The following is a 16345-nucleotide window of genomic DNA, read 5'->3' as shown; positions in this document are numbered from 1 at the left end:
TACATCAAGGGAGGGAGGGTCAGCAAAGGATAAAAAAGTTATCCTTAATGTTCCCACTGAGTGTTTAATACCCAATATAAAACTTAGATGCATGTATTTCACTCTCAAATAAAGTAGATTAGTATGTTTTTATAAGGCATTTCAAAAGAAGTTCCCTTTCTCAAAGAAGATGGTGCTACACTTACATTTAATCAAGCAGTGTATCTTTAAAGCAAACGTGTAGAAAAGACAAAATAAACAAAAGAAACCACCCCCAAAAAAGACCCCCAGCAAACAAAAAGACCCTCAAAAAACCCAGAGATATAGCATATAAGGAAAACAATATGTTTGAGAAACCTAAGGAGAAACATTGTGCAACATTCACAATATATATAAAAACTAAATGGTACTGAAAATAACCATTTGTGTCTAACATTTAATTATATGTAAAAAAGGAAATGCTCTCCATTTACATTGTTAAACCAGGCATGAAAATATCTATCTCCAACTTTATTAAGAGCAGTTCTGTCACTTGTATTGTAAAGAAACAGCATAGCCACACAGTGTTGCTAAGGTGCCAGGTTATTTCCAAAAGCTCCTCTTTTATTAATACAGAATATGTATCATTCCACTGTAAATGTAACTCCATTTTGTACTGAGTTAAAAAACAGCATTTAGCAGCAATATCAAATCAAGAGTGAACTAAAGAAATAAATGTGAACAGTCATAGGCCCTACTCCGCTGGTGGCAAGACAACCAACTGAAGTAATTATAATTCACACTAATTACAGTCAGAAAGCTTATCCACTCAATCTATAGTATGAATTAAAGGCTTCATCAATTTACTGCTATACTAAAACTCTACTTATAATTGTTTCCTAATCAAGATTTAAATAAACGATAATGTCTCCATTACAAAGCAGCATTAGTGGTAGCTGTGGGTTGTAGAAAGGTCAAGTAACTGAGTTACAAATACATGCTCAGTCACATCTTTATTTCTCCCAGCTCTAGAGGAGAAAACCAAAATATCAAAAAAGCCCCAAATAACCAAAGCACAAACCCAAAGCTTTAGTCATGTAGAAGTCTTCATTAATAAGGCAAAGGTGGACAAAAGTTCCAAGGCCTCTTTCCTGCAGAAAATTAATATAGATGAATTTTAAGGACAAAGAAAAAGATTGTGTCATCAGAGTGTGGCAGCATTCAATCTCTCATTCATGAAATGCACACTACATGTGCTGTGCTAATCTATTCCATATCACTCTAAATTAATAAAAATTAAGAAATCCCCTAACGAGAATATTATCTACGATATCTGCGTACTTTACATACATTTCCACATACATAATACGTATTTGCACAGTGTTATTTGAGTTTGCGGGCAAACAGAGCGGGACGAGGCAGTTCGCGCAGCAGTTCGCGTGGGCAGGCGAGCGGGATGGTGAGCACCCGTCGTATGGGCAGGGCCCACTCTGGGAGCTCTGCTCTGGCTGCCCCGGCAGTGGCCAGCGCAGGCACCCAGACAGAGCAGATGAGAGGGGAGGCTGCAGTGCAGAGCTTGGAGTGTAGAGGGTGCCTGCACTGGTCTGGTGAGGGAAAGGTGCACGATGGGCAGGGCTGCACTCGGTGCTCCCTGATGGAGGTCCTCCTGCAGCAGGGGCTGAGCTGCGGGATGCTATTAGCGGGCTGCAAGATGTCAGGGTAGCTGAGAGGAAGCGGGGCTGCTTGCTCCAGCCCCGAACTGTGCGGGGGCCTCAAGCTTCCCCTCCAGCTCATGAACGAAAGAAGGAGGCCACCAACCCGGGAAATTGGGAATTGGTGACAAAGAAAAATAACAAAAGAAGGAGGAAAAGGACAATTAAAAGCAAGGGGCTTCCTCCTAAATCTGTTGTCCCCACGCAGAACCGCTTTGCTGTCCTGCAGGAGACTAACGAGGAAACGCACTTGCACCACAAACAGCCGGATTATGCACGGGTTAAGATCTCTACTGGTGCTACAAAGAAAAAGCGGCGGGTTGTAGTAATAGGGGACTCTACTTTGAAAGGGACGGAAGCACTCGTCTGTCGGCCTGACCCCGTCTCGAGGGAGGTGTGCTGCCTACCAGAGGCATGGATCAGGGATGTTACAGAGAGGCTGCCTGCTCTAGTAAGTTCCACGGACTATTACCCGCTCCTGGTGATCCATGTGGGTGCTAGGGATATAGGCAGTAGTAGACTGGGGACCATAAAGAAAGACTACAGAGCCCTGGGAGAGGTGGTTAGGGGCTCCGGTGCTCAGATAGTCTTTTTGTCAGTTCTCCAGGACACAGGGGAGGACCAAGAAAAAGCTAGGAGGATTGGCCAGGTCAATAGATGGTTAAAAGGGTGGTGTCACAGTCAGGGGTTTGGGTGTCTTGAACATAGGACTGAAGTTAGTAGGCCAGGTCTACTGGGGGATGATCGAGCTGCTCTGGTAAAGAAGGGGAAGAACAGTTTTGGTAGGAGGCTGGCCAGACTTGTCAAAGATGCTTTAAACAAGATACGTTGGGGGACGGGGGCAACATTCCATCCCAACACACCTAGCCAGTTGCCAGCACCTATAATAAATGCTTGGAGCAATGTAGAGATATTCCAGCCGCTCCAGCCAATGAGGAGACTTCATTTGGAGCTCGGCTCAAATACCTCTATACAAATGCCTGTAGTATGGGGAATAAGCAAGAGGAATTAGAGATGTGTGCATGGCTACAGGGGTATGACATAACAGGCATCACAGAAACATGGTGGGATGGCTCCTATGACTGGAGTGTTGGAATGGAAGGTTACAGGCTCTTTAGAAAGGACAGGCCTGGCAGGCGGGGAGGGGGAGTTGCCCTTTAAGTTAGGGATAGGCTGGAGAGTATGGAACTCTGTCTGGGGAGAGGTGAGCAGTTAACAGAGAGTTTGTGGGTCAGGGTTAAGGGGAAAACAGCTGTGGGAGACATTACTGTGGGGATCTGTTACAGGCCGCCTGATCAAGGAGAACCTGTGGATGAAGCACTCTACAGACAGATAGGAAAAGCCTCACGCTCGCAGGCCCTTGTTCTCATGGGGGACTTCAACCACCCTGACATCTGTTGGAACGATGGCACTGCACAGCACAAGCAATCCAGGAGGTTCCTCGATTGTGTAAAAGACAACTTCCTTCTGCAAGTAATAAAGGAGCCGACAAGGAGAGGTGCCATGCTTGACCTTGTGCTCACCAACAGGGAAGGGCTTGTTGAGAATGTGGTACTCCAGGGCAGCCTTGGATGCAGCGATCATGAGATGGTCGAATTTGAGATCCCCAGGACAGGGAGAAGAGCGTGCAGCAAGCTCACTGCCCTGGACTTCAAAAGAGCAGACTTTGGCCTCTTCAGGAGCCTGCTTAGTAAGGTTCCATGGGATATAGCCCTGGAGGGCAGGGGGGCCCAAGACTGTTGGTTGATATTCAAGGATCACCTGCTACAATGTCCGGCTGGAGACCGGTAACGAGTGGTGTCCCTCAGGGATCGGTGTTGGGACCGGTCTTGTTTAACATCTTCGTCGCTGACATGGACAGTGGGATTGAGTGTGCCCTCAGCAAGTTTGCCGATGACACCAAGCTGTGTGGTTCGGTTGATACGCTGGAGGGAAGGGATGCCATCCAGAGGGACCTCGACACGCTTGTGAGGTGGGCTGATGCCAACCTTATGAAGTTCAACCATGACAAGTGCAAGGTCCTACACCTGGGTGGGAGCAATCCCAGGCACAGCAACAGGTTGGGCAGAGAAGAGATTCAGAGCAGCCCTGTGGGGAAGGACCTGGGGGTGCTGGTCGATGAGAAAATGAACATGAGCCGGCTTCAGTGTGCGCTCGCAGCCCAGAAAGCCAACCGTATCCTGGGCTGCATCAAAAGGAGCGTGACCAGCAGGTCGAAGGAGGTGATCCTGCCCCTCTATTCTGCTCTTGTGAGACCTCACCTGGAGTATTGTGTGCAGTTCTGGTGTCCTCAACATAAAAAGGACATGGAACTGTTGGAACAAGTCCAGAGGAGGGCCACGAGGATGATCAGGGGACTGGAGCACCTCCTGTATGAAGACAGGCTGAGGAAGTTGGGGCTTTTCAGCCTGGAGAAGAGAAGGCTGCGTGGAGACCTAATAGCAGCCTTCCAGTACCTGAAGGGGGCTTATAGGGATGCTAGGGAGGGACTCTTTGTCAGGGACTGTAGTGACAGGACAAAGGGTAATGGGTCAAAACTTAAACAGGGGAAGTTTAGACTGGGTATAAGGAGGAAATTCTTTCCTGATAGGGTGGTGAGGCACTGGAATGGGTTGCCCAGGGAGGTTGTGAGTGCTCCATCACTGGCGGTGTTCAAGGCCGGGTTGGATGAAGCCTTGTGTTGGATGATTTAGTGTGAGGTGTCCCTGTCCATGGCAGGGGGGTTGGAACTAGATGATCTTGAGGTCCTTTCCAACCCTAACTATTCTATGATTCTATTTTAGGGTATCTCAGGAACAGTAATCTTCTATATTCCAGGATATAGTTAAATAGAACAGATTATTTAACAAGACTGAAGATGTTGTGACCTACTGTAAGCAAATATGGAATCAATTTCCACACCTATGAGAACAGAAGCACCTGAAGCCCTGTGTCCCATGTTCAACATGCCTTACTTTCACAAATAACAAGAATTAATAGAAATAGCTATTTATGAAAGCATAAAATCCTAACAATTCTTGAAAAAAAAGTAAGACTTCAAACAGCACCTTGGGCTTACAATATTTTGTCAAATGACATAACTTTTCCATTCTTTATGTGTAAAGTCTGACAACATTTTGAGCAGTAGTAAGTAATATTTCACATACATCTCTGAAAAAAGAATTTCTGTTCAAGTATCACAGCTTTGGCTATTGGCAGCAGCTCAATTTGAATTCAGATACGATACACACCATATATAACTGTCACAATCCTTACTTCAAATGTAAGTAAAGTTATTTTTGAGATTCAGAAGTCATGATCTAGGGTTTCTGGAGATGAACCTCTGTATATTGTGCAGACCACTTCTTCCATAAGCAGTGGTTCTGTTCATACTCATGATTATTTGAAACACAGCTAATACGCGTTGGGGGAATGTTCCCACCATATAGATATTCCTTTCATTTGAACATCTGAGCTAAGCTGAGCAACGAGGAAGATGAAAAAGTAATTCAGTAGTGTTTCTGGGAAGATCCTCTCACCACAGAGGGTCCCAGCCTCTTGGAAGTATCTCCGTGTATTCCCACCATAATGGTGGTGAGGTGTTGCTAGTTGCAGAACTCCTCCAAACTGTTCCTCTCTTCCTCTGCTAAAAGTCTACATATTAGTAAAGGCAAAAAACAGGCATTATATCACAAACTTGTTGAAATTGAACTACAGAAATATCTCTGTGGTATACCACTGAAGTTGCAGCTACTGGAATGAGTCACAACAGGCATTTTTTGCATACCTATGAAAAACCAAAAGAGACAAAATAACGTTTTCAAGGTAGACTCTGAAGTCCTTTTTTCAGTGTTTGACCCTGGATTGGAGTTTAACTTTGAATAACCTGATATGGAAAAAACAGGCTTCTATGGGCTACTTCATACATACACCACCACTTTGGCTAAAACACTCTAAATGGAAATGGGGGTCAGTCATTACAAGACATTTTTTACCATGAAATAGTCATGCAGCATTATATCCAACATCAAATGAAGGCAAATAACAAACTGCACACATTAATATCAGGTATATGGTTATGTAAACTGCAAATTCATTTCATAGATTTATGTGAAATACAAGATTTAATTGAATGAAAGAGACTCTAGACAGAAACACAAAATGACCCAGCTCAGCAGGCACTAGCATAATGAGTTAATTATCTAGGGTTTGACTAGGCAGTGAGGCAGCTATTAACTAACCGTATTGACAATCTGGCCAGGAGAGGTTGGCACCTGGCCACACCATGAAGCCTCACCATCACCCAAGAGAATCTGAGGCTGTAAATGGCTCAAAGACTGAAGTGTCAAAACCAGGAACTTATCATGAAGGAACAAGACAACCTCAGGACTGGGGTACCACAAAGGCAACAAAGTCTAGAGCAGTTTATGAAATCTAATGTATTTCTTCATTCTGAAGTTTTCTTCCGCCAACACAATTTGGACATCAGGTACAGGCAAGCACAGGCCCTGACCTTTTCAGTTAGAATGAGCATCTGTGACAGAGGAAGGAGCATGGGAAATTGAATACCTTTCAGATGTTCTCTTGAGTTAAACTGATTATATTTTCCTTACATTTTCATTGTATGCACCTTGGTAAATGAAAAGCAAATATTAACCTTATTTATTTATTGTCTTTAGCATAACTCTGTCCTAAAATGAGGCTGACTTCAAAATAAGCATAATCATGTATCAGATTACACTATCGCTACAAGCACGTTATTCCTTATCACCAAATACTGAATCCAGCACTTTCAAAGAACCCAGCACCATGGCCACTCATGAATGCACTAGAGTGACACAATGCTTCTCTCCTTATTTTCATGAGGCTAACTTGGCCTTACAGTAGTAGGAGTATCTGTTCAAGTGTTTTTTCATGATCAGAGTTAACAGGGTGAACTCTTCTGCATGCTTTAGCTATCAGAGAAGTGTAAAGTACCTTGGTGCTCCAGGGAGTGGGTGGCAATTGCAGAGTACAGCATCATCTTTCCTTGCAAGATGTTGAGATGCCAAGAAAACTTGGTAACAAGTAAAACTTCTGAAGACTGAATTGTGACTTTGTGAGTCTGCTTGGAGTGAACTCTGTCTTTCACATCCTAAGAACTGAAGATGTGGTACACCTATTTCCTAGGTTTGTCTGATTAGAAAATGGCTTTGGAAGCAACTTTTCCTCCGAGTTACAGAAGCACTTCCAGAAGCACTTCTTCCAACAATAGAAGGGACTTGACTTTGATTGTCTACTCAATGCTGCCTTTTGAGAACGATATTCAAGATGAGATGACAGAGCTACCTGAATGGTCCCTTAACCCAAAAAGTAAAAAAATGCTCCTTCATACTATGTGAAAGAAAATCAGTGGTCTTAATGAATTAAAAAGAGAAAGGGAGAAACCATACTTCACTGATTTCTGTTTCCCAAACCTATCCTTTTTAGCTGGAGAATGCCATGCTTCTATCACTGTGGCAGAGTCCAGTATCCCATACCACAACATTTCATCTGCATTCAGAGCTTTTATTTGCTGTTCTTGCAAAGCTCACTGTAGAGGAAACCTCTGCTAGAAAGGCAAAAAGCAGCAAAACTAAAAAGCTGATACAATTTACCTTCCTATTTCCAGCTGCAAATATACTCCCCTTGCAAATGAAGGGTTTGCTACTGCTGGGTCTCAGCAGATAATCCTATAAGACTTAAAAAGAAACATCATACTGATGAAGCTTAAGACAGCTTTTTAGCCCTCTGTCTAAAACAAAGATCTTTCAGAAATTATTTCATTTTACTCCAACTTCAGGTATTACCTGGACAACACTGATAATCAGAACAAGGAGGCTGACAAAGATACTTGCTACCAGTCCCACTTTGTTCTCTATCCGAAACCCTTAGCTCCTGAGTTGTTTTTTAAAAGCTGCAGCCAGCAGTGAATTTCCACATCTGTCAGTTGTCTTAAACTAACAAAACCAAAGCATACAAAGCTTTGCTTAGGCTGACATACCTTCTGCACATAGAAGTTTTCAGCTGTAGACTTGAATCCGAAATGCCTAGGAACTGACAACACAACAGGCAGCATTATGCCCCTTCACAGTGAAGGATCTTCAAAACTCATTAACACTGAATACAGACATCTGAAGTGCATCTGAAGTGTGTTATTTGAAGCTGGACTCTTCTCTGCAGGATCTGTCAAATCTGATCTTATTTTAAATTGCAGCTCACAGAGGAAAGGACTCCAAAGACCTAAAATTAGCTAAGACTTAACATGCTTGCTAAAATCTAAACAATGTTCGCAATTACTCATGAAGCATTCTTCCTAGTAAATCAGAACAGAAATGGCTTCTTTTCATACAGTGCTATTTGGAGTATCTCTTATTTTTATATTCTGAATTTTAGAACAAGCCCATGCACTTTTCAGAAGGTTTCACCAGTCTGTTTTACCCCTAGGACATGTCCCATCACCAATTACAGACCCAGTCCCTTAAAAAGTTCTTATGGATATCTGTAGGAATATTTTAGGTGCTAAAATAAAATAAATTACAGCTCAGCGTGGAAAATGAGAGAAAATGAGGAAAAGTAGGATGAAAAAACTAAATCATGACAATATGAAAAAACAAAACTCTGACAATATGCAAAACAATCCTAAAAAGAAAACATTAGTGTCTCTGTTCCAAGTGAGCTCACTTATTCCTTGTGAATGATGTGATACACACCTCAAGAACAAATGGAATGTAATATTCTGTTACCATTACACACACTACATCATTTAAAATCCCTACTGTGGTGGATTCACCACAGCCAGCATCTAAGTCCCCACCCAGTCACTCTCTCATTCCTCTCTCCTGGAGGGATGGAGGAGAGAACTGGAAGCACAACAATGAGAAAAAAAACCTCACACATGGGTCAACATGAAATGATGTAAAGTAATGACGTAAATGATGTAAAACGATCATTTACATAAAATCATTCACCAACTCCCACCAGCAGACTAATGTTCAGCCAGTGTCCAAGCCATGGTTACCCTGAAAAAACTGCCCCTCGCTCCCTGCCCCCAACAGTTTTATTGCTGACCACATTCCATATGGCCTTGACTACCTCTTTGGTCAGCTCGTGTCAGCTGTCCTGGCTGTGCCCCTTCCCAACCTCTTTCCCACCCCAGCAGCCTACTTGCTGGGGCAGCAAAGTGAAAGAACAGAGAACGGCTTGATGCTGTGCAAGTACTGTTCAGCAAAACATTGCTATGTTAAACAATACTGTTTTGGTAACAAGTCTAAAACACAGCAGCATACACACTGCTATGAAGAAAATTAACTCCATCCCAAGCAGACTCAGTATACATACACCAGAATCACTGTCATGAGAATACAGCATCAAGACCCTGGAAAAGTAATACTAGTTTTGTTCCAACACCTTTGGAATCTTTTTTTCTTTCTGTTTGTCATTGATCAACACTTAAAGTTGCAACAGCTATTATCACATAATGGCCATATAAGAAAACACACGGAAAAGGAAAAAATAAGCTTATCTTGACAAAAGCAGCTTTGCAAAAAGGAGCCTCATGTCCTGTACAGTAATTCTTCCACCATTAGCTGAAGCTGCCAAATCTTGCATGAGGAAGTGATATTGTTAAAATACATGACAACACCCTCAAGCAACTTCCAGTCAAATGAGATAAAAATGCTAACATTTTTTAAAGGAAAAGACTAGCTAAAGCCTTGCAGTGAGACCAGTATCTAAATGTTATCAAGATTTGGTTCAAAATGTACTATCCAATTCTCTGCACAGGAATATCTATTAGCTTTAGTGTGGCGCCACAATTTGATTTCACTATAGCTTTTCAAGCTAACATGTCTATCAAAATGTTAAGCATCTTGGAGCAGTACTTCATTTCACATCTACATTTAAAAATATAAAGCTAACTAACTGGCTCAACAAAATCTATAATCCAAGTAACTAGTTTCTGTGCTGCTATTCTTTGGTATTCCATTTACTATTCTTTTCCTCTGGCTCTTCACCTGCCTGTTCACTATTTTATTTTTAGTCTAGTTTGTAAGCTCTCTGCTGTACAAAGCAGCACAAGCACATTTTCTGTAATTAAATATGTAGTAACCATAGTTCAATGCTGCAGTGCGGCCCAGAGCTCTCTCCTTTATTGCAGCCCTTAAGTATTGGCCAGCCTAGGCACCAATATTCCTTGCTTCATTACCTCCTTATCCCATACTTATAATGCTACAGTTCTGCCTCAAATACTTGAAGTGCTGTAGCCCCTCTTCTGAAGTTCAACACATGTTATATGAGGCCAAAGACAGCGTATCTCCTGCCAAGACCTTACAAGGTACTGACACTGCAGCTGGCCTTGTGTCTGTTCCCCATTTGAAGCACAGAACCTGAGACACCAACCACATTCTTGTTGCTTGATCTGATGTGTCACTCCCTTTTTCTTTCCACAATATGAACATGGTCCCTTCTCAGAACCAAGTAAAAGATGATATATTTACAAAACAGGGCTGGTCATGCCAGTTCTTCCATCACTCTGACAGGTACATGCAGGGTATCACCATGGCAAGAATTCCAGGTTTATATGTAACTTTTCTGCAGCTGTTTCAGTATAAGCAACTGATTCTTAAGAAACTTGTTAATATTACAAAGCTGTGTATGAGGTAAGGTTAAAGAGTATCTTCCTCAGTAAAAGAACTCAAAGATGCTAACTTCGTTGTTGAACACTGTGTTGTGAAACACGGCAAAGCAGCAAATAAAGTACGACATAAAGTCTTACTCGGTGGCTAGAAGCTGTGGTGTTAAGCTGTTAACAGAAGCATATTAACATAAAAATGGAACATCATACTTGGGTACAGTAAGACAGCCTCATTATGCAACTGTACAGTACTGTTAACCATGCTTCAGCCTGCTCTACTGGTAAAGAATTAGCACTCACTTCATGGAGATACAGGGAAGACTGATAAGCGTTTAAAAAGTGCCTTAAAATTCTCTAGTGTAAAACACTGCATATGTATTTAAGTACTAGCCTATAACTGAAGTTGATGTTGTTGCAAAGTGACATTTTAGGGTATTTTGCACATGATTTTGCATATCTATAACCTTAAAACAAATCTTCCATTTCAGAATGCATGCATATGTCACTCTCACTCCCCTGCTAGATGATGTGCAGTCTCAATGAATACACCCACACTCAGAATGACAGCAAAAAATCCACAAGTGAAGAGACTTCTTTCATTGTCTGGCAGCACAGAATTCATAAAGCACAAACTGTAAACAGCTGCCTATCAGCTTCTATCAGCAATAGTATCAAAAACAGATGGCAAAGGTCAAGTCAAAGTTTATTGACAATGATGAACTTTGACAGCCTCTATTAAATTACTTCTTCCTTTAAGGTGTATGTGATCAAAGCAGCAGAGAGATTTTCACTCAGTCACATAACAAGCTATTTGTTGAGATTGAAACATCTGGTCAATATCTTCTAACACTGCAATTTCATGCACAGTTAGCAATAGGGTACATTTCTTCTCTTCTTCTTACAGGGTCCATAAGGGTTGCACATATGGCTGATCATTTCATTCAAAAAGGTTTCAATTCCAGGCATTATATACAATTGTATCTATGCTTTATAGTATTTTAAGTCTACCTACCATCGTTTTTCATCATCACTGCTGTCTGCTCTGCTTTTTGTTATAAAAGCCCACAAATATGACAGAACACTTAAAGCTTAACAGCTTTTGACTACTAGAGTTAGAAAGCAGTTAAGGCAAGGGAGTTTTTGAAGTGGCAGGTCTTCATCTATCTGTTGTCAAGAATTCCCAATGCATTAAATTATTTACCAAAGCTCTAGTAACACAGATTTTATTTTTTTTTTAATAGCAACCCCTTCATTTATGAGGCATTCCTAAGCAATTAGATATCACCCTTTTTAATAATTTATAAATGATATATTTCACAAACATAACATACAACACATTATATTTCAAGTGAACATGTGATAATTATGAGAATTTGATGAATCACAGCCCTCTTTTTCAATCTGAAATAGGAAGACACAAAATGTTATCTATCCTAAATGCTGAGAAATGCTTGCCTTTAAAATTATGCATCTATGTTGCCACAGCAACAAGTAGTGGATAATGTGAAATGTACTTCACCCTTTCATTTCTAAATCCCAATCTTTTTGGTCAAAAGAGAACAGAGGGCTAGTTGTAAACATACCTACAGAAAGTACATTTCAAAGAATATTAAGTTGCTATTAAATAACCTTCATTTTTATTCAGTTAATGGTTGATTTCCACAACTCATTCCCACACTAGCTCACTCCAAGTAGTATCTGAACCTTAAAGGTTTACCTAGCAGTTGTAGGAAGACAGTGGCCCTGAAGTTCTTCAATATAATTAAGAATCGTGCCTGGATATTGCACCAAAGACATAACAGAGGGGTGGGCAGGGAAGGGAGAAGGTAGGTAATCTCCATGTAGGCAAATCTACAAAATGCTTGAACAGAGACATCCTTCAGAGATGCCACTGAAGATGCCTGGGCTTTTCTGGAGGGTGCGCTAGTTTTCGGCACTATGGCATTTATTCAGTAGTACCTCCTTGTTCTGAAGGAATGGGATGTGCAAACTAAATCAAGTCAAAAAAAAAGAAATCAGAATTGTCCACTAGAAACTGATGGGTTTCATGTAAATATCAAGATATGGCTTACAGGTAACAGAGCATATTTACAGGTGGTAAACATGAGCCTAAATAAGAGCCTGTCACACCGTGCCACAAAGGCAGACAATCAAGTCAGGAAAGCACCTAATTAGCTGTCAGCACTAACAACAGTGGTGTAGAAATGAAGTAGTTAGCCAGATTCTAACTGGTTTTTTGATATGAATGCAAAGGAGGAAATATTCCGGGAGCTCCAAAGGAGTTCAGAACTGATGGGATTAGCACTATCAAACTGCAATCTTTTTTCAAAGAAGCACGCAACAACCCCACCCAGTTGCAAAGGGTGTAAATTTAGCCTAAACTTCATTGTATGTGTACAGCAAGGTTTATAGTACTATGGTGGAGCATTCCATCTAGGCTGGTAGGAAGTTTGTTTCTTCCAGAGTTAATAAAGAAGTTTCTCCAGAAGAGATTAGGAGGGCAGAAATTAATTAAAAATGGTAATAATTAAAAAAATTAAATCTGGCGCCTCTCTATCTTCAAGGCTTTCTCACCAGCTCAGGAGCCCTCTGAGTGACCAAGATAAAACTCTGAAAAGGTGGTATTAGGTTTTGAATCGACCTTATTAGGAATCAGTATTTCAGGATTGGCCTCTCCCAAGTGTTATCCCATGTAGTCCATCCACAGTTCCACCTGGAAATGCCTATCTTCAAGGTTCAATATTTTTTAGGAATAATTCCTCTTCTAAAGAAGAAAAATGTGAACCAACTGAAAAATAACTACCTTGAAACAGGCAAGTCTCAGAAAAGCCTGCCTCTGGATTCCTCATGTGTTGCTTCCAACCACATTGAGTGGTGGCACACATTCCAGGCTGAGATTTTCCAGGGAATACTAGACGCACAGTGTGCATGTGAACAATAATTTGGAGAGGAACTCATACATGCTCTCACAAATTAATAAAAGCCATAATACTCCCAACAGAAAGTACTCACTTCCTCAAACTTATGTTACTGAAACAAATCCATAATTGCTTTGTGTACAAACATTGGTGCCTTAGCTTTAACTATTCAGAAAGGAGTAAGAGAATATTCAGATAAAAAAAAATATACTTGCACATTTCTAAATTACCTTTCAGCTTCTTATTCCAGTACCAACCAGATATAAAATCAGTACAGAATATCAATTGCACAAGAAATACTTATTTCATATTGTTTCTTGCTTACTGACATCAAGAAGCTTGGGAAAATGTCTGTTGCACGTAAACTCCATTTGGTTAGTTTATCTGCAGAGGAGGTTCAACAGTTGTCAACAGAGGAGTCTCACAGTCGCCAGGCCCTGAGCGCATACCCTGGAATTGCCCTGTTCACCAATGGAAAGCCAGATACAGTCAGGCTCTGCATGGGACTACCCATGCAAACATCAGCCTCTGGATGCACCAGCCATGCATGCATGGGCAGGAAGCGGGGCACTGCACCAGGCACACTCTGCATGCTGCATGGCTTCAGCTCCTTTCTCCTCTTCAGGACTTCTAGGGTAGAAATTTTGTAGCCCAGTGCAGAGAACTTCTTCAAGCCATTATGTCAGATGCTTTTGCTAACCATTTACAGGAGAGATGGCATGCTGGTCCTCCACAGAAGGTAATGTCATCCACTCATGTAAATAGATGGGGTTTGTTCTGTTGACCAATACCTGAATGGCAACGGCCTTATTTTTCCTATTTCTCCACTGCCTAAGCATATAAATACTGTATTGTATTTGCTCCAGTTCACAAGAGTCACTCTTCCCCTTTCCAGTTTAATCGATAATACCACTAGATTTGCTGTGGTTGGACAAGCAATACCTTTGTCAAAATAATTTGCCAGAAACTGCAAAGATACTCCATTCTAATTCCCAAGATATCAAGCAAAATAGTAAATCACAATTCTTTATTATAGCTTTAGATTACTTTTAAACTGATGTACTCCTTTCACGGCAATTTTAATATTTGTAATGATTTTAAACTTTTTTTTGTTATAACAAATGTATGACAGAAGTCACATATAATTATGTGCAGTTGAAAGCAGCACTTGGCACTACCTGAATTTGTTGGCTCAAGTGCTCTAGTGAGTCCAAATAATTTTCATAGAACAAATAATGTAGTTGCCAACTCTTACGTACTTCTGAAAGGGAACTGCAAATCTCTCCTACATTTGTTTTTTCCTGAATTCAATCATGGCTAAGACACTTGACTCCCATGATCAGCTCAGCCTCAGCACTAACTCCCAGACCTAATTTGGCAGGAGTGGAAGGCAAGGGAAACCTTACACTTTAACTAGAGTTCTGGTTTTGATCCAAAAGAGAGTCAACTTTACTATTCTTGGCTTCAAGAAATCACAGGATTGGGCCTGATGAACTTTCTTATCTTTTGCACAAAGAGGAAATACTGGTTTCAAATAATAATCTAAAATCAAAATTAACAAAAAGAACAAATACACACCCAAAATGCTAAGCAGCTAATACTTTACTGACAACTGTACAGATCTGCTCCACTTAATATTGAGTGAGGTGTATTGTGAAGTTAATGATTTCCCTTTCCAGTTTCCTCTGAGAAGCTGGAAAGCCCAGACCAATTGCGATCTCAATTAATCTAGTTTTACATTGCTGTATGTTTATCCACATCAACTGAGTTGTGCATAATTCATGCAGATGCAGATGAAATCAAATCCATACCTGGTATGACCCTGTATATATTATCTTTTCATTGGTAACTTACTTTTTTCTTTTACCTATAAGAATACCCACAAGTCGGCAAGTATATTCAATGTTTAAAATTTACCCAGCATCATCTTCTACAATGTATGCATTGACCACTATTAAACTATAATAAAGATCTATGTGAAGGATTAACATCCAGTACAGGAGACACTTTAAAGAATACCACTTGAAGACTTTAAAACAAAAAAGAAAACAATGTCCCGTCTGCATTAAAGCATGTACAACAATAAAATGTTGAACTTTGCAACCCAACAACTTATGAAACAGAATATGGAGTACTGTGTCTTTCTGCTTTTTCTACAAACATGGTAAATCCAGAACATGTAATTGGAATTCCTCTAAGGATAACAAGCTACAATGGTTAGTTTTTAAAAATAATTAATAGAACTTTGCTTTAAAAATCTGTTTTCTTTTCAGCCACCATCGTAAAATATTCACCTGAGAGGAACAGCTCCCTAAGCACCTTACTTCTGTATTCAGAGTTGATGAAGATCAGGTAAACCACCTGACAAATCACTCAAATACCTTAAACCACTAAATGACCACATGTGACTCTTACAAAAACTTAAGTTAGTGATAGGTATTTCAGCCCACTGTTATTGACCTTACTGATAAAAAGATCCTTTAAATCGAACAAACAGAGCATCCCTGAAAAATGTGCTTATCTTCTATCACCTAAATTCACAAATTTAGGATATTCTCATTTACTTTGCTCTGCATTTTGGAATGCTTACTATTGATGGAAGACTTGTTGTTGATGAAGATTGTACTCTATGGGTGCAATGCCAATCCACAACTTAATTTTGAAATGAAAGTGTTGGAATAGCTCCCACTAAGGAAGAAAAAGAATCAGAGAAATATCCAGAAAGAGCTGCTTTCCCAAACATCTTCTAGGACCTTTGCTCCTACTAGCACCATAACCAGTATTTGTTGAAAAAAGTAGAAGTGGAAAATCTTGTGGCCAAAATTTGATGTGATGCACTCTGGGCTTGTACGTCTGATAGAGGACAGCCAGTGCTATCAAATAAGACAGAAATCTTCAGCTGATGCATTGAGAATAGAGCAACTTTATCAATTGTTATAAAATTTCTCTTTTTCTTCCTCCCTCATGGGCAATTCCAAATATCCAGAATTATCTGCTGCTCTTTATAACAAATCTGTCATAAATTATCTCCATCTGAGCATATATAACAGTCCATTTACTTTTTAAAGAAATATTTTAATGCATGCTTTATAGAAGGTAATGTAAAACAGTCTAAGCAATAATGT

At 40.5% G+C, this 16345-nt stretch overlaps 1 protein-coding gene across 3 annotated transcripts in view; it reads right to left on the bottom strand.

Annotated features, from left to right (window-relative positions):
* The window catches only part of ADK (adenosine kinase), a 301741-nt gene that overhangs the window by 156783 nt on the left and 128613 nt on the right, over window positions 1-16345 (bottom strand). The gene's annotated exons all lie outside the window — the stretch shown is intronic.

Source organism: Lathamus discolor, chromosome 3 (assembly GCF_037157495.1).
Source record: "Lathamus discolor isolate bLatDis1 chromosome 3, bLatDis1.hap1, whole genome shotgun sequence".
Taxonomy (NCBI): Eukaryota; Metazoa; Chordata; class Aves; order Psittaciformes; family Psittacidae; genus Lathamus; species Lathamus discolor.
Note: the sequence above shows the minus strand (reverse complement) of the source record. Positions and strands in the feature narration are given on the sequence as shown.